Source organism: Cryptomeria japonica, chromosome 5 (assembly GCF_030272615.1).
Source record: "Cryptomeria japonica chromosome 5, Sugi_1.0, whole genome shotgun sequence".
NCBI lineage: Eukaryota > Viridiplantae > Streptophyta > Pinopsida > Cupressales > Cupressaceae > Cryptomeria > Cryptomeria japonica.
This window is the reverse complement of record NC_081409.1, coordinates 433,196,191-433,219,322: the sequence shown is the minus strand read 5'-3', so window position 1 is coordinate 433,219,322 and position 23,132 is coordinate 433,196,191.

The following is a 23,132-nucleotide window of genomic DNA, read 5'->3' as shown; positions in this document are numbered from 1 at the left end:
CCTCAAGTATAGAGATTGCATCTGGAACTAAGATTGAAGGTAATATTTTTTATTTGAATGTTGGTGAGAAAAGTTGTTTGATTGCTCAGATTGATGAAAGTTGGTTGTTGCATAGGATAATGTGTCATGTTAACTTTGATTCAATGATTAAGATTTGTTCTACATAAGATGTTAGACATCTGCCTAAGATTGTTAAGCCTTCTAATCTGATATGTAAGGAATATTAATTGGGTAAGTAAACAAGAATTTTTTTCAAGAGAAAGAAGTATACATCTGATGGATTGCTAGATCTTGTGCATACTGACCTATGTGGACCTACAAATGTTATAAGTGTGTAGGAAGACATATATTTTATGTTGCTAATTGATGATTATTCAAGGATGATGTGGGTTGTCTTTTTGAAGGAGAAATATGAAGCATTAGACAAATTCAAGATATTCAAATTAAAGGTTGAGACTGAGTTAGAATTGAAGGTGAAATATCTAAGATCTGACATAGGAGGTGAATTTTGTTCCAGTGAGTTTAATTCATTATGTGACAAGTATGGTATTAGAAGACAATTATCTTCTCCTAGAACCCCTCAGTAGAATGGAGTTGTTGAAAGGAAGAACATGACTATCTTAGATGTTGCAAGGACTATGTTGATTGAAGGAAATGTTCCGGAGATCTATTGGAGAGAAGTTATTAGCACTGTTGTTTACACATTTAATCGAGTTCATATTAAAAGTGATACCGGTAAGACTCCTTATGAGCTATGGTTTGGTCATATTCCTACTGTAACATATTTCAAAATATTTGGTAGAAAATGTTATATCAAGAGGGATGATGACATAGGTAACTTTGATGCAAGAAGCGATGAATGATTTTTCTTGGGATATTTAACAAAGAGAAAATCCTACCAGTGCTACAATAAGAGACTGAGAAAGATAGTGGAAAGAGAAAATGTGAAGGTGGATGATAACCTTGGAAAATAAATCAGAGCTTATGGATATGATGATGGTCAACACATTATTCTGAATCCTATTCAGACTGAAGAATCGAAGCAGAATGATTCGGTAAAGACAATTAGTCTAGATGTTGTTGCTGTCGGTGGAGAGGTGCAGGAACCTAAAAATAAGAACAATTAGAATATTCCAAGGTATGTAAGATTGAGTAATTTAGAAAATTATATTATTGGTGGTAAAAATAAAGGTGTGATGACTAGAAGAAGGCTAGTTGTTGAAGAAGTATGTTTGATTTCTAAAATTCAACCTAAAGTTGTTGTTGAGGCTTGAAAAGATAAAAATTGGATAAGAGATATAGAAGAAGAATTAGATCAGATTGAAAATAATAACACATGGGAGCTTGTGCCTAGACCTAAAGATAATACTGTGATTGGTACTAAATGGATATTCAGGAATAAATTGAATGAAGCTGGTGAAGTTGTCAGAAATAAAACAAGACTGGTATGCAAATGATATTCACACAAAGAAGGGATTGAGTATGAGGATACTTTTTCTCTGGTAGCCAAACTTGAAGTTGTTAGACTATTGCTTACATATGTTGCTTATAAATATTTCAAGGTATATGAGATGGATGTCAAGTCAGCTTTTCTGAATGGTGATCTTGAGGAAGAAGTCTACATTGAGCAAACTGATGGATTTTCATTATCAGATGATGGAGACATGGTATGTAAACTAAAGAAAGCTCTTTATGGACTAAAACAAGCCCCTAGAGTTTGGTATGCTAGATTGGATAAGTATTTGCTGAAATTAGGATTTAATAAAGGGACTATTGATAGTAATTTGTATTTTAAGATTGTGAATGATAACATCTTGATTGTTGAAGTCTTTGTTGATGATATTATCTTTGGAGGAGTTGATAACTTGAGCATGAAGTTTTGCGGTGATATACAGAAAGAATTTGAGATGTCTATGATAAGAGAGATGAAATTTTTCTTAGGTTTGTAAATTTCACAGACCAGAAAAAGTATTTTTATATCTCAAGCTAAATATATGAAGCAATTGTTGAAGAAGTTTGGGCTGGATGACTCCAAACCGGTTGAAACCCCTATGGTGACTAAGTGCAAATTGTCTAAGAATGATGAATCTCCAAAAGCTAATTAGAGTTTGTACAGATCTATAGTTGGTAGAATGCTATATCTTACTCAGACTAGGTCATACATTATGCATGTTGTGTGCATGGCTGCTAGATATCAAGCCGATCCGAAAGAGAGTCATGTCACCGTTGTAAAGAGAATATTTAGATACTTGAAGGGAACTATGGATTATTCTTTGTGGTATCTGAGGAATGATGATTTCATGTTATGTGCTTACACTGATGCTGATTGGGCTGGTGATGTAGGTAAGAAATTGGTTTCATGGGATAGTAAGAAATAGGATTTAGTGTTCTTATCTACTATTGAAGCTGAGTACATTGTTGTTGTTGGTAGCTGCACTCAGGTAGTCTGGATGAAGCAAATGTTGAAGGATATCAAAGTTATCTATGATGAGCCTACTGCCATATATTGTGACAATTCTAGTGCTATTAACATGTCAAAGAATCTGGTGCCACATTGAAAAACTAAACATGTGTCAATCAAATATCATTACTTGAGAGAAAAATTCAATGAAGAAGAAGTGAAGTTGGAATATGTGTTTACAAAGGAACATGATGCAGGAGCATCCTCGATTCACAAAAATCTTGCATCAACCAAAAAATAACATTTTCTTTTATGTTTTGTTTTTTGTTTGTAGTTTCAGTTTTCCTTTCCATGTGTCTTGGTTTTGGTTCACTGAATCCTATGGAGTTGGATTCTACTTGAATACTTGATCATCTTTCTTGCTTTCAAACCGCATCTCATTTGGATCACTTTCTAGCAAGACATCGCTACCGGTTTCCTTAATAGTTTCTTGCTACCAGTTGTTCCTTTGTTACCAGTTTCTTGACACCTATTCTGGTGATCTGCCAAAACCCATTCCGAAGCTTGCGAAGTCTTGGATGTTGATCTCATTGTTTCTTGGCGTGTGACCAACCTTCTACATTTCATCCTTTGGATTTTATGGAGAAATCTCTTGGTGGAGGCCAACCTTGTTCATTTTGCATGTTAGGTCTTGTTCTTGGGATTTTGATCCTTTTTGGGCCGACCAGATCCTTTGGATTGTTATATATTTGTAATCATATTTTAGAATGTAATCAAGTTAGATAATCAAGAAGTGTCAGACAGATAGATAGTGCCTAGAAGATAGATCTTTCGATTCAAGGTCTCAATGTGACCTATTCTACCAGGCCTGTATGTCGGTATGTTGTAACCTGGTTGTTACCGGTTGGATGTAATTGAATTTTATACAATAAAACTATTTGTTTTGCATTTCCATCATCATATCTATGTGTTTCTGTTGTGTTTTCTCTTACTGACTAGTTTGGACTGATCTCCTTGAGGTCCCTCCTCATTGATGACTACTTCAAATGGTATCAGAGAGAAGTTTTGTTCCAGAGGTTGTGTGTCCTAATTTTTTTTGTAAGTTGGCAGATAGTGGATCCGACCTGCAATTGCAGAGGACTAGCATGGATCAATGGCATGAAGAGGAACTAGGAATGGTGGAGTACATGGGAATGTAGACCCTCATGTGATGGAGATGTTCCGATGAATAGCAGCCCGGTTAGAAGCCATGGAGACAGCCCAGAGAAGAGGTTGACATATTCAGGATGTGAGTGAAGATGAATGAGAAGAAGCTCTGACAGAACAAGTGAGCCTACTGGTAGTTGATTCGGAGGAAGCAAGGTTTTTAAGGGTTTTGAGTAGGGTGAACACTAAACCTCATTTTACCCCACTAGAATATGATGGGAAGTTAGATTCAGATGAATTGATGGATTAGATCTCAAAGATGGAGATGTATTTTGATTTTGAAAACACTGCAGAAGAGAGGAAGGTGAAATATGCCTGTACCTGATTGAAAGGTCATGCATCTCTTTGGTGAGAGCATTTGCAAGTTGATAGACAAAGAAGAGCTAAAGAAAAGATTAAGACCTAGGATAGAATGATTGCTAAGTTAAAATCAAAGTTTATCCTGACAAATCATCAAGTGGATTTGTTACGGAAGTTGCATAATCGGAGATAGAAATAATCTAGTGTGAAGGAGTACATCGAAGCCTTTTACAAGTTGAACATCAGATCCGGACATATTGATGATGAAGTTGAATGGATTGCGGATGTCTATACAAGATGAACTCATTATGATAAAATTAGAGAGTGTTGAAAAGGCTTACCAGTATACAATAAAGGCTGAAGAGAAATTAAACAAAAGACATGAGAAAAGACAAAGAGGTAGAGGTTGAAGGTTTACTAGAGGAAGATCTCAAGGAGGAAGAGGATATACCAGAGGAAGAGGAACCAGTATAGAACAGTCCAAGGACAAGGAAGTGAGCAAGGAAGGTAATTCATACTGAAAGGATGATAGGAATTTCTATAGGAGGAGAGAACTAGATGGTTACCGGAATGAGAACCTTTGAAGACAAGACAAGACAAGAGGAAATTTAGAGGAACCTACTTTAAGTATGGAGGAGAAGGACACCGTACATTTGAATGCAAGAAGACAAAGGCTACCACAAGAGAAGAAATGGTGGAAGAAAACCCCACCAGATTAGATAATAAATCGGAAGAAGGAGAACTATTGATGATGAGGAGAGCTTTGTGTTATACCAGAGGAGATGAAGAACCCTTGCAGAGCAAGAACCTATTCAAGACCAGATGTAACGTATCCGGTAAGTGTTATAAAGTTGTTATTGATAGCGGTAGTTAAGATAATCTTGTTTCAGAGGAGATGGTGAATAAGTTGAAATTGGAGAGATTGAAACACCTTAAGCCTTATCAGATAGCATGGATTTAGGATGAACATAAGTTGTTAGTAAGTGAACAATGTTTGGTAAAATTGAAAAATTGGGAATTATCATGATGAAGTTTTATGTGATATTATGTCTATGGATATTTGTCATCTTTTGTTGGGAAGACCTTAGTAGTATACAGATCATCAAGCTTTGCAGTTCTTGCAGAGTTACACCTTTGTGTTGAAGAATAGAAGTGGGAAATCTAACAAAGTTGTTGATGCATTAAGTAGGAGAAAAAATTTATTGACAAAGATGAGAGTGATGGTATTAGGTTTTGAATATTTGAAGACCTTGTATGATGAAGACCTGGACTTTGCAGAACCTTGGAAAGCATGTAGAGAGCCGATTATGGTTGATAGAAGAAAATGATTGGATTATTTCATTTAGGATGGGATTTTATTCAAGAGAGTTTAGTTATGCGTACCTAAGAGTTCAATGAGAGAGAACTTGATAAAAGAGAAGAATAGTGGAGGTATAGCGAGTAGTACTTTTGGCCCCATATTCATAAGGATGTTAAAAGATATTTGTAGAGTTGTAGAGTTTGTCAAGTTGCAAAAGGTAGTAGTCAGAATGTGGGATTGTATAAACCTTTGACAATACCGGTAAGACCTTGGTAGGATATAAGCATGGATTTTGTACTTGGATTGCCTAAGACATTGAGAGGGAATGATTCTCTATTTGTGGTAGTGGATAGATTTTCAAAGATGGCTCATTTCATACCTTGTAAGAGGACATCGGATGCATTGTATGTAGAAGACCTATTTTTCAAGGAAGTGGTGAGATTGCATGGATTACCTAAGAGCATAGTTTCAGACAGAGATACTAAGTTTGTTGGCTATTTTTAGAGAACACTTTGGAAGAAGATGAAGACAAAATTTAAGTTTAGTTCAACTTTTCATCTACAAAGTGATGGACATACAGAAGTAGTTAACCAAAGTTTGGGAAACTTGTTGAGATGTTTAGTGGGAGATAAAACTGGAAGTTGGGATTTCATCCTTGCACAGGAAGAGTTTTCCTATAACAATTAAGTGAATAGAAGTACCAAAAAAACACCTTTTGATATTGTTACTGGATTGTATCCTAGAGGAATAGAATAATTGAGAGACATTAGTAGTGAAGACCGAAAGAGTTCAAAAATAGAAGAATTTGCAGATCACATGGAAACATTGCATATTCAGGTTAAACAACATTTGGAGGACATGAATAGAAAATATAAGGAGAAGGAAGATGAGAAAAGGAGACATAAGGAATTTGAAGTTGGCGATGAAGTGATGGTATACTTGAGAAAAGAGAGATTCTTGATTGGAACTTATAGTAAGTTGCAAATGAAGAAATTTGGACCCTATAAGATTTTGAGAAAGTTCATTTTTGGAAATGCATATGAAGTAGAGCTACCAGATAGTCTAAGTATTTCACCTATATTCAACATTGTACATCTTCATGAGTACCATGAACTAGAATTCAGTGAAGATAATCTTGTAGACTTGTAGAAACAATTGCCCCGTAAGGAACCAGATTAGATTGAAGAAATTTTGGACAGTAGGATTGGGCATAGTACCCAGAACAGTCAATACAAAGAATATCTTGTGAAGTGGAAGAGCAGACCAGATGAAGGTTCATCTTAGATTTCTCAAGAAGAGGTAGACCACCTTGGTTTCCCTCTGACCCCAGCAAAGTGAGAGGCTCACTTTTTCATTAACCCTGGATGTCTGATGCAGAAGCATCCCCGGTTCACAACAATCTTGCATCAACCAAAAAAAACATTTTCTTTTTTGTTTTGTTATTTGTTTGCAGTTTCAGTTTTCCTTTCTGTGTGTCCCAATTTTGGTTCATTGGATCTTGTGGAGTTGGATTGTACTTGAATACTTGATTATCTTTCTTTCTTTCAAACCGCAACTTATTTGGATCACTTTTTGGCAAGACATCGCTACCCATTTCCTTAACAATTTCTTGTTACCAGTTGTTCCTTTGTTACCGGTTGCCTGAGACCTATTCTAGTGATCTACCAGAACCCATTTCAAAGCTTACACAGCCTTGGACATTGATCTCGATGTTTCTTGGCATGTGTTCGACCTTCTACATTTCATCCTTTGTATTTTCTGGAGGAATCTCTTGACAGAGGTTGACCTTGTTTATTTTGCATGTTAGGTTTTGTTCTTTAGTTTTCTATCCTTTTTGGGCCAACTGGATCCTTTGGATAAATATATATATATTTGTAATCATGCTTTAGAATGTAATCGATTTACAGAATCAAGAAGTATTAGACAGATAGACTGTGCCTAGAAGATAAATCTTTCGATTCAAGGTCTTGGTGTTACCTATTCTACTAGGCCTGTATGTCGGTATGTTGTAACCCGATTGTTACTGGTTGGATGCAATTAAATTTTATGCAATAAAACTATATGTTCTGCATTGTCTCCATCATATCTATGTGTTTCTATTGTGTTTTCTTTTGTTGACCGGTTTGGACTAATCTCCTTGAGGTCCCTCCTCACTGGTGACTGCTTTAGAACAGATTGTTGATATTTTCACTAAGCCTTTACCTATAGATACATTTGTCTATTTGAAAGACAAGTTAGGGGTATCCACCCCTCCTAATGAGAACTAAATGCATTGAGTTGCATCAATCCATTGGAATTTATAGTCTTATCCCTTTTATCTGGATTGATGAGTTGGTGTTGCTCCTATGGTGGAGTAGTCTGGTTATGTATTCTCAGGGGGAGAGTGAATTTGGTTTTCTATTTTGAGATCTTTGACATTGTTGTGAAAGGGGGAGAGAAGCATGTGAAAAACTATTTTATCTGCTTGATCTTAGGGGGAGTTTGTTGGAGTTATTTTCTTTCTTTGCATTGATTGTTTTTTCACATTCATATGTTGCCATCAATGCCAAAGGGGGAGATTGTTGGATATTGTTTCTGCTAGGATATGTTATTGTCATTGATGTCAACATGTTCATGCTTGAGTGATTACAGATTGGTTTATTGGGATCATGGTTTGGTGTATGGATTATTTATAGTATCACTATATTCTTATGTATTGGTTTTGGTGATCTGGGAAGCTTAATTGATCATATCATATGATCGGGTTTCGCAGTGTGTTTTTTTATCAGTGCTTTGCAGAGTTTAGTATTTCCTCCGGTATATTCCAATGTGATTAGATCTTGAGCTAATACTTTTGGATATTGTTTGGATGGTCTTGTGTATCTTCATTTCAGATGGTTCATGATTTAGTTCTCCTCAAGTTATCTTTCTTCAGGACAATTGTTGATGATTGAGTGTTCTTGAGTTTCAGATGTTGATCGATGGAGATTTAATAAGTGGTGTTGGTGTGTTGCTGATGGTTCTAACATTCCTTCTAGTGTTTCCTAATTGTGTCCTTTTTTTTTTAATGATTTGTATTGATCACTGTGCGATCTCTTGGTGATTTTGTTGTACCGATGATGTTCTTCATGTTATGCAGTTTTCTTGTTGGTGTAGCGTGTCGTGGTTGATCTCGGCGTGATTTATAGTGGTGTTGTATGTTTGAAGATTTGAATTAGGTCCATGTTATGTTATGTATATCATTATATTGGTCTAGTGCTCAATCTTTGTATCGTGTGATGTAATTTTGTAATTGTGAGTTATGGGTTTAGTCAACCTTGTTGTCAAGGTTGATGAATTGTATAAATAAGTGGTATTGTCATGTAATTTTGGTATCAGTGGTTGTGTCTACATTATTCTAAGAGTGGTATATGTGTGAACAAGTGATTCATCCTTCGGCATTGTGATTGAGCAAAGATTGGTGTTGCAGAGCAGATAATTGTGCTTAACCAAAAATGTTATCAGGCATTTGGAGATGTTATTATTGCAGTTCATTTCTTCCAGATTGTAGTCTAAATCTTGTTGTAAGTTAGTGAGAATTCCTTGAGGGTTGTAGCCTTCCACATCATTATCTTTTGAGGAGTGAGCTCTAGGCAGTGTGCCTAAATACATGTGCATTCCCCATTGTAATATTTACACATACTACTACCAAGTATCATCTTATTTTGGGTAGGTTCCCACCATGGGTTTTCTCTTAACTGAGTTTTCCACATCAAAATCTCGGTGTTGTGTGGTGTCTTATCAACTTCCTTATCTTTGCTATTGTTGCGGTTTATTAGATCTATATTTGTGGTTAAGTTTGTAGATCCGGTGAAAACTAATTCACCCCCCCCTCGCAGTTTTCCTTCATTGTTGTTTCCAGCATAACCCACACCAAATGCATAGTTAGTGGCTAAATATAAAGGTTAAAGGAACTTGACCAAGGATTAAGAGAGAGAGGGTGCTCCCTTGAAGCCCACAAATTACCTAACACCAATTTTTTTCCTTAGAAGAGGCAAAAGAGGTAATAAAAAAAATAGCACAAGGAAAGAACTTAATCTTTCCCTCCACAAGATACCTTAAAATTCAAGAACACATTTATAGAGATCAAGAACAAAAGACCAAATATTGATGAATCTACATACAAAACCCTTATGTTGGTAGAAATCATTATTTTCCACCACATTTTGGCCATAGACCACCACCAAGGATGATTTGGTGAAAGGAATAAGACAAGTCTTCTCCCAAAATGGATGAGAAACACTAGTTCTAGCCACATTAGCAAAGCTCCAGCCACCAGTATTAGTGGTAGGCCTCTAAGTGGGGACACAATCCCTACCCACAACTCAAGAAGCATAAGGTGAGCCAATAAAAAACTATTTGACTCCAAGAGTTGAGTCCCTAGGTGAGGATGTAGGCACAATATCCACAATTGCACCCAAAATAGAAACATCCTGCACTGGAGAAGGAATGTCACCCAACAACACATGGGTTCTTAGAACATCAGGTGAGAGATGTTAATTTCAATTTCATAGCACAAAGCAAACACACTGCATAGAGTAATAGAGCAATGTGAGCAACATGTTGTAATTTTTTATTTTAGTGAGGTTGATAATAATTTAAAAAACATTGGTTCCTCATACATTATTCACATTAACATCAATGGGAAAGGTTTGTATAGTTTTCAAGTTTTTAGTGAGGCTTATTTTCAAGATCATGGTAGAGCATGAACATTCAACGGAGAACACATTGCAATTCATTGCATGGATCTTGTGGAACCCCATACTAAAGGGACATCGTGTAGACTAGGAGTAGTATAAATGGGTCACATCCCATTAGATAAATATTTGAATAGGAAAAGATATAACGTAACAAAGTGGGAGAAGATTACAAGGAGAAATGTATGTAATATGATGATATTACAAAGATATACAAGGATATGGTTAAGGTGGAAATATCTACATAAATGTATATAAATGATCAATGATAATATAAATATACTTTAGTTCTATATATAATATTTCCACCTCTTATAAATATTTTTGTTTTCAGTATTTTATTAGCTATTTAAGGTATAGTTCAATTAACTCCTTAATTCTTTTCTATAATTCACTCTGAGGTATAAATGCAACACACATAAATTACTTGGTTCTCAAAATTTTGGTCTGTTTTCGACTATTTTCTTGCTAATAATTTTGATAATAATCTTAATGGAATTCTTCAAGATAATAGGGTTAGTTTTAGTTTGAGCTTAATCATTGTAAATGACAATTCAAAAAACTAAGAGCTTTCTTGATCCTCCAATATTGGTTGTTAGCCAAAGTGCCTCTAATTTCATTAGTAAAGTCTATAAACAACCTTCTACTAAACATTTTATTGATGATACAAATAGTGTAGAACCTAGTTTGATGGTCTATAAATAGGAAATTCATAATGGATCCTCAAACCTTGTGCATGTTAATGATAGTTTAAAAAGGAGAGTTAAGGTAACCCCTATTTTCTTAAATATCTTGGGAAAGGAAGGGGCCACTCCCCAATGTAGTAAGTCCTCATTGACTAATGTTTGCAATGAAACCTATTAGTTAGAATAGGGGTGGAAGCATATGAAAAAAGGTTTGCCATAATATTGTTTTGTAAATCCATTAGATATTTGGATTTTTTATTTTTGTAATAAGTTGATTCAATTGGATTGTCTTTGGAGTGTGTTATAAGTTTATTTGTCTAAATTTTGTCTCTTTAGATTCTAATAATTTTAAAGAAAAGGTAGGGCTATTATTTTATTAAACAAACAATTGGCAAGATGTGTAAATCGTAATGGTTATATAGATGTTATAGGCTTGCTTGACTTATATGGTATGTTTATAGTAAGGAGTTTAGGTTGTAGTCTATTTATGCCCCTAATCAGTACAAAAATAAGGCTAATCTCTATTGTCTTTGTTCTCATTTTCCTAGGGTTAAATGGATGTTTGGGGGTGATTTTAATATTATGGAAGATAAATAAGTTAAAATTGGGGGTATCAAATTTGCTTGGAAAATTAATAAGGTCTTCTTTTTATATAACTTGAAAAGGATTTTAAATTTATTTGATCCTTTCATGGGCTATTAAAAAAAGATAGTAAACAAGTGTGAATTACTTGGTATAATATGTAAAAATGAAACAAAAGAGTTTCTCAAGGTTGAACATATTTTACTTTAACAAAATCTTCTTCAATATTGATATAAATTTGGTGAATGTTATTGTAATGCCCTTCCTTGACCTGGTTAATGCGATACCCGCGATAGGTTCGCTGAGGCCAAGAAAGGATATTCTGGATTTTGATTTAGGACGTTAGACGTTATGGGGACTCACATTATCTGATGGATGCATGGAAGATGGTGTAGAGTCCACTCTTGAGGAGACTCTTATTCCATTTTGATAGAATTGATTAGACATTCATTTTGTGCAATGGATATGATGGACTTTCTTGATCCACTTGATGCATAGATTGTTGGAATCCAAGAACACTGAGACGGGGGGTGAATCAGTGTTCTATCGGAATGATCAATTTTAACCGTATTAAAACATGCATTCACCAGTCGGTAAACTGATACATATATAAATGAAAGAAGTAAAGAAATCAATAAGCCAATCACACAAATGAATACCATAACATAGAGAATTATACGTGGAAAACCTCAAAGACGAAAAACCAAGGTGGGATTTGTGACCCACAATATCAATCCACTGGCCATATGAAAAGATATTACAAAATATAGGGGCTGCACATGTTGGAAGGCTTACAGCCTAGAGCACACTGCTCATCACAAAAGAGTCTCATTGACTATTGTCACTCTGAATAAGAAAACATAAAATTGAACTCATATAATGCATCTCCTATGCTTGATAGAGTTCCAGTTCAAGCTCACTTTGTTCTGGTTCAGATACCCTAAACCCTTACTAGAATAACCTCTTACATAATCAATATTCCTCACATTACAATTATCTCTCTCACACTCATATTACATTACATCATCTCTTACATATCAAAAAATTATCTAATCAACTGACCTATATACCCTTACAATCAACCATGCCTTATGTCGGCTTACATAGATAATTACAAAAATGAATATACATGTCGGCTCAATTACATAGATACATAAATATCAAAATTAATTGTCGATTTCCAGATCTCCCAAATGATGTTGGCCTCCAATACCTATAACCTGATGAATTCATGTTGGCCTACTATGTCGGTACCCATTGAATTTCTCTTAATAGTGAAGATACCTGTCAGTGCCAGTGAAGTGTCTGTCGATAAACAACCAAACCAAAATATGAAGCTAGAACATGTTGCCATCAATGAAAACATATTGAAACCAATCAAATGAGTGTCAATTGACAACAATCTCCCCCTTTGGCATTGATGGCAACACTCATGTGAAAAATGATAATGGTTTCCACTTGTCAGTTTCACTCTAAGATTGCTCCCCCTAAGCTGAATATCCATCTGTGATCATGATCTAAACAAAATACTTCATACCTCTCGATGTCAAGAATATATTTTTCACCTATACCTCCCCCTTTGACATCAATGCCAAAAAAATACCAAAAACTAGGACGAAGAGTGAAATACTATACAAATAATATCCAAAACACCTTACTAGAGTTGAATGTAATTGAAAATTTCCAGATAGGCTTTCTCCAAAAGCTATAGATAAGTATCCCAACCTAATTTGAATATTTCGCAAAGAGATACAACTCCACGAAGCATGTGAACATATGACTCTTTATCCTTAAGTTATGTCAGTGTGGACTTACCAATCATATCAATGCACTCCTTCTTATGTACACTTACTGAGTCCAATCGGGGACTCACCAATCCTCTGAGACCTCTATCTCTTCTAATGATTTTATCTTTATCCCTCTTAAGAGCTGAAACTTGAGCTTCCAATACCAAAATCTGACCATCAATAAATGTATTCAAAGAATTTGAACCATCAAAAGAATTGACTATACCTACAATCTTCTTATGAGTATCCTTAATCCTTTTATCTAAATCTGTTGCAAGTAAACTTGTGTTACAACATACTCTATAAATATTTGTACATTTCCTTAAGGCATTATCATTCAAATTCAACTTATCATTAATCTCCTTCTTCTCTGACTCAATCATCTAATCAAATGTTTCTCTCTTGGCTTGTGTAAACCTCTCCAATGCTTGTCGGTTTGATATCTGTTGTAAAAATTTAAAGTCCTTAGAAATGTGCTCTATGATTATTTTAAGCTTGTCGGATGGGCTTTCTCCTTTGTCAAATTTGCACTCTGGGAAAGTCTATGCAAAATTAGGATTGATTGATCAATAACTCCTTTGTCCACAGATCCTTCCTTCATCATCTTCTGTGCAGCCATCATCATGAGCTCAGTAGAACTTATCTTAGTTAATATTTTCTACTCTACCTGTGAGTTGTTGATTGACAAAAATGATGCGCTCATTATCGGTTCCCTGTCGGATTCCTCTTTCTTCTCCTCTGATGGTTTATTAACTTTTATAGCTTCTTCTTTTGCATCGGTGGCTTCACTACTTGGTGCAATATCAGTTATTGTTGGTTCCTCCTTATGAACTGTGTTCTCAACCTATACATTATGATCTGGAGGACTAATGTCCTCAACATTGGCAACCTTTACACTCTCTGAATTTTCCAGTATCTCAACATTTGTCGGTATCACCTTTATGTCCTATACATTAGATTCTATCAAGGGTTCAATATCCAATATCTTAATATCCTTAAAATTGTAGATGGGATAACCACTATACCTTTACCTTCCCCTTCAACTGGAATGTCTACAATGTCAGTTTTAGCCTTCGATGAAGTGTAGAAACTAGGTTTTGTAGAAAATAATTGAACCCATTCTTTGTGGGTCTCAGTGATTATCTCATTAACCCTTCCTATCATAAGACTAACTATCTTGTGCTTGCTGTGAAATATTTTTATGTATGAAACCTCAAGTGTCCTATCCAACTCCTCAGGAGTAATGGATCCATAGGTAGTTAACAACTCATGAATCTTTATCCACTTATCTTCCTCCATAGCTGATAATATTCTAGCATCTAAATTGTCATATAGTTGTGCCAGTATTTGCTTCTCAATTTCCAACAAAGCTTTCTTATATATATCCAAATATAATAAAATTGCTTCCTCAACTTCTCTTGTCCCATCATCATCTAAATGCTCATAATAAAATTGCACATTTTTCAACATATCGTCCTTTGTTATTTCATCTGCCAATTCTACACAAGTCTTGGGTGGAATAATAGTTACATTACCTGATACCATTGCGAGGTCTGTGTCATCCATCTTCTTTCTTCTTCTAGTACCAGATGGAGCAGAAGGTGTTTCCTTTGGAGCTCTTTTTTGTGACGGTACCTTGATTGTAACCTTCCTAACTAGTTGCTTCCTTGCTTCCTCCTTGGACTCTTCACATTTCATCCTTAATACCCTTCTTAATGCTAAGGGTGTGTTATCCTCAATTCTAGAGTCTGATGGAATGGGCTCAATAAAAATTTCAGGCTCTTTCCTCTTCCTTCCTTTTTTTAGAACAACATCCATTAATGCTTTGATGTCCTGAGATACTTGTTCAACAAATTTGCTTGCCTTTCCTTGTTGTTTCTTCATCTTCTTCCTATTAAACTCAGTTTGAACCTCTTGTTTCTTCTATTCTACAACACCAAAGTATTTCTCAGCTTCATCAATAGGTGCATCAATTATCATCTTTGCATAAGCATCCAAAATCTATGCATCAACTTCATAACCCATCTCTTCAATCCATATCTTCAAGGTTTGACTGCTTCCATCAAGGCTTCATCCTTTTTAACCATGAAGCATATCTCAGTTGAGTATTTCTCAACAATTTTCTTTGGAACCATCTCTCTAGATTTCATAGCCTTCTAGAATGCCTTGAAGTAACCCCATACCTTATCATTTCGCTGACTACCCAGTGTAGCAATATATTATTTCAGTTGCCTTCCTACCGCGATATAAAAGGCCCATTGTCTCTTCTCGAAATTAGGAGTTTCATTAATGAAAAATAGCATCAAATAGAGAATAATATTTCCATACCAAAATGTTCCCTTCTTCTATCCTTTGATATTCCCTAGGTTAATTAAAAACTCATCTAACATCCATCCACAGAGATTCTCATTTTCCCTCATGATCTTATGTGCAACATAAATGCAGGAGCTAGAAATAGAGTTAAGACAATTGGATTGAGTTACCTTGTATCCAATAATCATGCTACCAAATCTAATGTCTCTGTCTGTGATGGTGCTAACCCTCATCGGTCGTCGGTCCAATATTGCATCGGTGAGCTTGTTAACCTGATCATTAGAAATCTTCTTCTTCAGACACTTACTAATCTGTGGAAAACCGGTGACGGCCTTAATGGCCTCCTTAGAGATCTTATAAGGTTTGTCCAACCAAATGAATTCTCCATGCACTCTGCTCAAAACATATCTGACAATCTCATCCTCAAACTTAGAAATATCCATAATGCCAGTAAACCCTACATCCTCAATATGTTTGTACTCAGGCTTGATATTTCCGGAGTCTCCCATTAACTCACTCATATACATGCTTTTAATATCACTAGTACCCAAATCCTCAATATGGTAGTGATTGTATGCTCTAACATCTTCCACACATACAACTCCTTCCGAGACATGGGAAAAAGCGTCAACCACATCATCCAAGGTGGCAATATGTGAACATCATTTGAAAATCACCCTAGGATGATCCTTTACCTCAACAACAGTAGGATTTGCAATAAAAGTAGGTGCAGGGGATGATCCTACTTCCATGATGAAAGATAATATCGATAAGTACCTCAAAAATTATTGTTGGTGAAACCCAAAAGGACTCTTTCGATCACTGATGAAATCACTAAAGAAGATATCGGATCACACTTAATCACCTTACCCTTGCTCTGAATCACTCTGAATGCAAGGTGATCAGAAATGAAGTGGATTCAACCTTTTAACCTCCAAGAAACCCTAATCTACCATTGATATGAATGACTTCCTGTGAAGGATACCGGATCTCGGTCGAACATCTCCATGCCGGATAAGCACTTCCAATATCTAGAACATCTTCTAGAACCTCTTCTCGAGGTTTAACCAATTTTTTCATGAAGTTTGCCTACCCCTAAAGTATCTACCTCAGTTACGAGATGAGCTTCTTATCAATGTAGGAGAAACCTCCTCTGTTGGTTGAGTAACCAGAGCATTTCCATCTACTAATTGATCATCTAACTTCCCGACCCATTTCTTGATATGATGTTGATGGATTTCATTGACCTTCTCTTTCCCTTTATCATTTGATACATCATTGTTAACCAATGGATTTTTGATTCTACAAAACATAGCTATGTGTCCAACCTTGTTGCACACATAACATGTAATATTGTTCTTTTAAATTGCTTTGCTAAAACTGATATAATTGCTTGACCTGCACTGATTAGCCACATGTCCAAATTTTCCAAATGCATAACATTTTAACATTCATTATGCAATCTTCTATCTTATGACCATACTTATTGCATGTAGAACATTGACCGGGAGCAGAATTATAGTTTTGATTTTCTCTATTTCTACATTGCCTAGCCATGTAACCAAATTTATTACAAACAAAGCATATACCATTAAATTTGTAAGCATTAAGTTTCCTTTTGATTTTGATCTTCATTAGCAATACTGGAGCTCTGACCTTGTTCAAATCCAAGTCCACTGGAATCTCCATTTTGTCTTTGAATTTTCAATAATTCATCAAGTTGTACTGAACTAACCTTGAATTGTTTCTTGTACTCACATGAAGCAGTCAGATCATCTCTTAGAATTATCATTTGTCTCTCAAGTTCTTGTTCATTACTTTGGGATTGTACTAAATCAGTTCTCAACATATCATTTTCATGAACCAACTGGATGCATTCTTTAGATCTATCTTTCAGAGATCTCCCAAGATTTTCTTCATTCATCTTTTGGTCTTCAATCTCCTTTAACATCCTCATAGTTAGGGCTTGCATTTAGTTCCTCATGACCATGTTCTCCTGACTCAACTTCTGACATCTTTCATTAAGGGCATCCTTCTCTTCATTATCCTGATTTTCCAGAAGTTCCTTCCTCCTAGCTTGCATAGATGACATATGAGGCACAAGGATTTGATACCAATTGTTGGAATCCAAGAACACTGAGAGGGGGGTGAATCAGTGTTCTACCAAAATGATCAATTTTAACCTTATTAAAACATGCATTCACCAACCGGTAAATTGGTACATATATAAATGAAAGAAGTAAAGAAATCAATATGCCAATCACACAAATGAATACTATAACACAAATAATTATATGTGGAAAACCTCAAAGAGGAAAAATCACGGTGGGATTTGTGACCCACAATATCAATCCATTGGCCATATAAAAAGATACTACAAAATATAGGGGCTTGCACATGCAGGAAGGATTAGAGCCTACAGAACACTGCTCATCACAAAAGAGTCTCACTGACTACAGTGACTCTAAATAAGAAAACATTAAACTGAACTCATATAATGCATCTGCTATGCCTAATAGAGTTCTGGTTCAAGATCTGTCTGTTCCAGTTTTTATACCTTAAACCCTTATCGGAATAACCTCTTACATAATCAACATTCCTTGCATTACAATTATCTCTCTCTCACACATATTATATTACATCATCTCTTACATATAAGAAAATGATCTAATCAACTGACCTATATACCCTTACAATCCTTCATGCCTTATGTCGTCTTACATTAATTCTTACATAGATAATTACAAAAATGAATATATATATATATATATATATATATGTCGACTCAATTACATATATACATACATATCAAAATCAATTGTTGATTGATTGTCGGATCTCCCAAATGATGTCGGCCTCCAATACTTGTAACTTGATGAAGTCACCTCATCTTTCAATGCCGGTACCCATAGAATTTCTCCTACTAGTAAAGATACTTGTCAGTGTTGGTGCTAGTGCCGATGAAGTGTCTGTCGGTAAACAACCAAACCAAAATATGAAAGTCAGAACATGTTGCCATCAATGACAACATATTGAAACCAATCAAATGAGTGTCAATTTCAAACTATCTCCCCCTTTGGCATTGATGGCAACACATGTGAAAAATGATAATGGCTTCCATTTGCCAGTTTCACTCTGAGACTGCTCCCCCTGAGCTAAATATCCATCTGTGATCATGATTTGAAAAAATACTCCATACCTCCTGATGTTAGGAATATCATTTTCACCTATTCCTCCCCCTCTGACATCAATGCCAAAAAAATACCAAAAATCGAGACGAAGAATGAAATACTCAACAAAGAATGTCTCAAAACACCTTACCGAAGCTTAATATATTTGAAAATTTCTGGATAGGCTTTCTCCAAAAGCTCTAGATAAGTATCCCAACCTGATTTGAATGTGCCAAAAATAGATATAGCTCCATTAAGCATGTTAGCATATGACTCTTTATCCTTAAGTTCTTCCGGTGTGGGCTTACCAACCATATCAATACACTCCTTCTTGTGTACACTTAATGAGTCCAACTGGGGACTCATTGTCATGCCCAAATTTTTGGGCAAAAACACAACAACAAATTTTTTTTTTTAACACTTAATTACTTGCGACTTAGGCTTGATTAGATGTGACAACTTAACAAGTTGTTCCAAAAGAAATCTTTAATTGATATTAAAATGGTTTTCTAAAGTGATCGATGAATTAAAATTTAACTAGAAGTCTTAGGTTTCAACTTAAACTCCTAAGCGATAGAATAAGCTTTTTCACTCACGCAACAATTATGATAACTCCTATTAACCGAATGGAATAAATTGATTTTATAAGCACAATATCCTTTTTGATATTTAATAATTTTGCTCAAAGGCCCCCCTTCAATTTTGATTACATTTTATAATATTTAAATAGCCCAATTCTAGTAAATTGACATTAATAAAATTTCTCGAATTAATATCAAATATTTATTTAGGAGAAGGGATATCAAGTTTCCCCAAATCATTGATAATTATAATCTCTTCATTATAACTTAATTAATTCTTAAATATATTAGTTCAATCTTAACACGATTTCAATGTGTTATTACTAATTAATTGAACAAATAAAATTAAAGTGCCAAATGTTATTATAATAATTAAATTATTTAATAAAAGGTTCCACTAGGGTTAGATAAGTATGCAAGAAAAAGTCCATTAACTTAATTTAGAAAAGTATATTATTCCACTACAATACCCTCTCACTAAATCAATAATAATCATTTGATAACCTATATTAAATTACTCCATTTTGATTTATACCATTAAAATCTCCAAAATGTATTTAAAAAACTTAAATCAAGTTGTTATATATTACCCTCCAAACATTAAATATAAAATATTTAATAATCCATATTTAATTTACCTCTTGGTATAATTTTAATCATTAACTTATATAAAATTCACATTAATAGACCTCTATAATACATTTACTCAAAATGGGTATATTATTTCAAGCTCAGAGTATTGACTTTAATCAGTAGGGCGAATGAAAATAAAGCTTTTAAATTAGACTAATAAAGTTATCCCAAACGAATTTAATATTAGTCTAATAAATTCATTTCACATAAAAGTCAAATTTAATCCCCTAAGATTATTAAATACCAATTATTAAATCTTACACCAATATTTTCCCTATGGTCTATCCATTTTACTTTTAATAGTTTCCAATACTAAAATTTACAAAAGAAATCTAACTTAAAAACATCTACATATTTATATATGTTAATTAGCATATATATATAAACTCATATTTAATGGCCCAAAACATAAGATTACATATAAAGCAATAATTACCCCTATATCAAAGGAGAATTAACTTGCTAACCATTACCAAAAGGGATTCTCTCATTTCAAAATTTGAAATGACATTCCCTCTCTTTATTATTTATTTTAATAATATTCTTTTTACAACCTTAACTAGGGTTTGTTTTATTTTTCTTTTAAAATTATAACACTCACATTCTTCTTTCTTTTCTTTTTATTTGTCTTTACCCTAACCCGAAATTGGGTTAGAGTTTCTTTTACTTTTTCTTTTGTGTGTGTGTGTGTGTAGGTACAGGGAGGCAGAGGCATCGCCGAAGGCCATGGTGGAGGAGGAAAGGTGAGAAGGCATGGCGTAGGGCGGAGGAGGCTCCCGACACCACTGCGAATACCCACATTGGCGGTCAGTGCCACTCACTGTGGATACCCACTGTAGTAGCCTTACTCGTTTGAACTGATATTTTGTTCTTGTTATTCTTAGTGGATACATTATCATTTGTTATTTAGAATTATATAACATTGTTCCATGTTTTATCTGATTATGAGACATATGATTTATTTGCAGTATTTATGTACTTACGTTTTTATGGCATTATATGGTTCATTGCTATGTACTGACGCTTTACTTCATCTATGCACTGTGTGTTGTGTATCTACGAGTGTATGGGATGCATGGGGACAATTTTCCTTCACTCATCTTGGTGAGACAGGGAACGCCGCGAATCTCCTTCATCGGTGTGTATGTTGAAATTTCTATATATGTATATATGCATGTGTGGTCGGTGATGCAGGATGTTGCAGGTACAAGTACCGAGTAGGTACAGGGTATCGTCTCCACCTGGCTACACAGGTCTGAGCGTGCCTTATATTTTCTGATGGAAGTGAAGGAGATAGTAGTTGACCCTATTTTTAGTCAGTTACACTCGGGTGAGTGCCTTCAGTTAGTCATTCTATCAATTGGTTTGGTCTTCATATTTTATTGTTTGATCTTTATAAAAGTCGCATGATGCTTGCTCAGTTTGCGTGTCCAGTGTTCCCAATTTTTGTATGTCATTGGTAATTGTTACGTTTATTACTTCTATAAGAGTAAAGAGTAGTTTTGGTAAATTGGAGGAAAAAGAATCAAGTGATCTAGTCACTTAATATTGTTTATAAAGGACGAGTTAATATCTTGGTATGAGTTGATATGAATTTTATCAACTTGTTAGCTCGATAGTTGCAATTCGATCATTTGAATATATGTAAGGACATAATATACTCGGAAGGAAATAGTCACTTATAAGTAGTTATCGGAGTTAAGATAAGGTGATCGTATTATCAGTAGTTGATATCGCCCATCGGGTTATTGTGTTTTTCGTTTATGCATGTATAAAGTTAGAATTATAGATATATTATATTTAATAAGCTTTTCGAATGAATTATATATATATATATATAATTCGATTGTTCGAATATAAATCCATATAAAAAAAAAAAGAGGGGTCATTAGTTATAAGCATTTGAAAACAAAGTATATATTTATATATTTAAATGTAAAATGGCTAGGAAGATTAATGTTTAAATATTAAAATGAAAGTTATTAATTAATTATTAAAATATAGTAATGAAATTATATTAAAACAAATAAAACAGATTCGACTTTATAGGAGGTGGCGGGGGTTAAAGTTTGTAGTTTGGTCAACGGTGGTCGATGGTAATATTGACCACCCCCCTTAATATAGGGAGGGGTCGGTATTACCACTAACTACCCTCCTCCTTCATAATCCACGTACTCCCTCTTCCACCATTAACACTGTAGCCAGCGAGTGGTTTCCTCCATTAACACTGCACTCAGCAAGTAATGACACCTCTCGCTGTTCAGAGCGATAATCTACCATGTCCAAACTCTTCCACGAGCTGCAATTCATTTCATTCAACTGCAGATTGGCCGATTGAGGAGGAGAATAGATTGGCACGTAAGGTGAAGACTGAAACATAAACCTTAGATGACTCAAGACCTAGCAAATTAAACACACAATTCGCTGAATGCAAAACACATAAGTGTTTGAAGTAATGAACCGATCTCTCCACCCAGCCGATAATTGTTATATCCACGATCAAGGAGCGCAAAGAACTGTAGTTAACTGGAGATGGACTCCTTATGTGGAGGAACAAGAAGAATTGGAGGTAAAAGACTCTTAGTTAATAACTATTACTAAGCCCCAGATTTAGGAGGAGCGATGAGTAATTTTTAGTATAAATAGGGGTGTGAGTAGAGAGGAAAGGGAGAGAAGTCATTTTTGGCATCCAAGGAAGGACGGTGGATTGTAGAAAGAAGAATAGAGTTAGAGAGGATAGTGTTTTTATAGTATCAAGAGAGAGTTGTTTAGAGAGGATAGTGTTTTGATAGTATCAAGAGAGTTGTTTGTTTTTTTGATAGAGTTGGAATGTATTGGTGAAAAGGATCGCAAGCAAGACGCATATATCGGCGAGAGGGCGTTAAGGTCTTGCATATTGATCAACACTCCAAATAGGTTAGGAATTTCTTAGTTTATGATCATTAATATCTACAATCTCTGTTGTATGTCATGTTTATTGTCTTGCTTATTAAATAGTTATGGTTATGTTTTATTTATCGTTAGGGATTGTTAAATAAAATCATACAATAGAAGTTGTGATTATGTTATGACTATAGAAGTGGAATGGTGTTTAGGTTCAAATTGCACACTTGTTATTATATGGAAGAAATGTATGGTTGCGTTCAAAACCTAGTTATTAAGATTTATTAGACATAGCTCTAGGAGAGTCTGGGAAGTAATAGTTTACTATTGATACATTACAAAGATGGTGCGAGTCAAACAGACAACTCACAAATCTGTAGCAGGTTATGCTAACTACTTAAAAGTCAAGAAAGATTCTTTGACACCTGTCAAGCCTGATGTGGAGGACAACCCAGCTCCTGAAGAGAACCCAGCTCCTGAAGAGAGAAAAGAGATAGATAAAGGTCCTACTCAGAGTCCAACTAAAGAAGTTACTGTTGGAAAAGGGAAAGAACCCAAGCTAGAGTGCTCGCCAG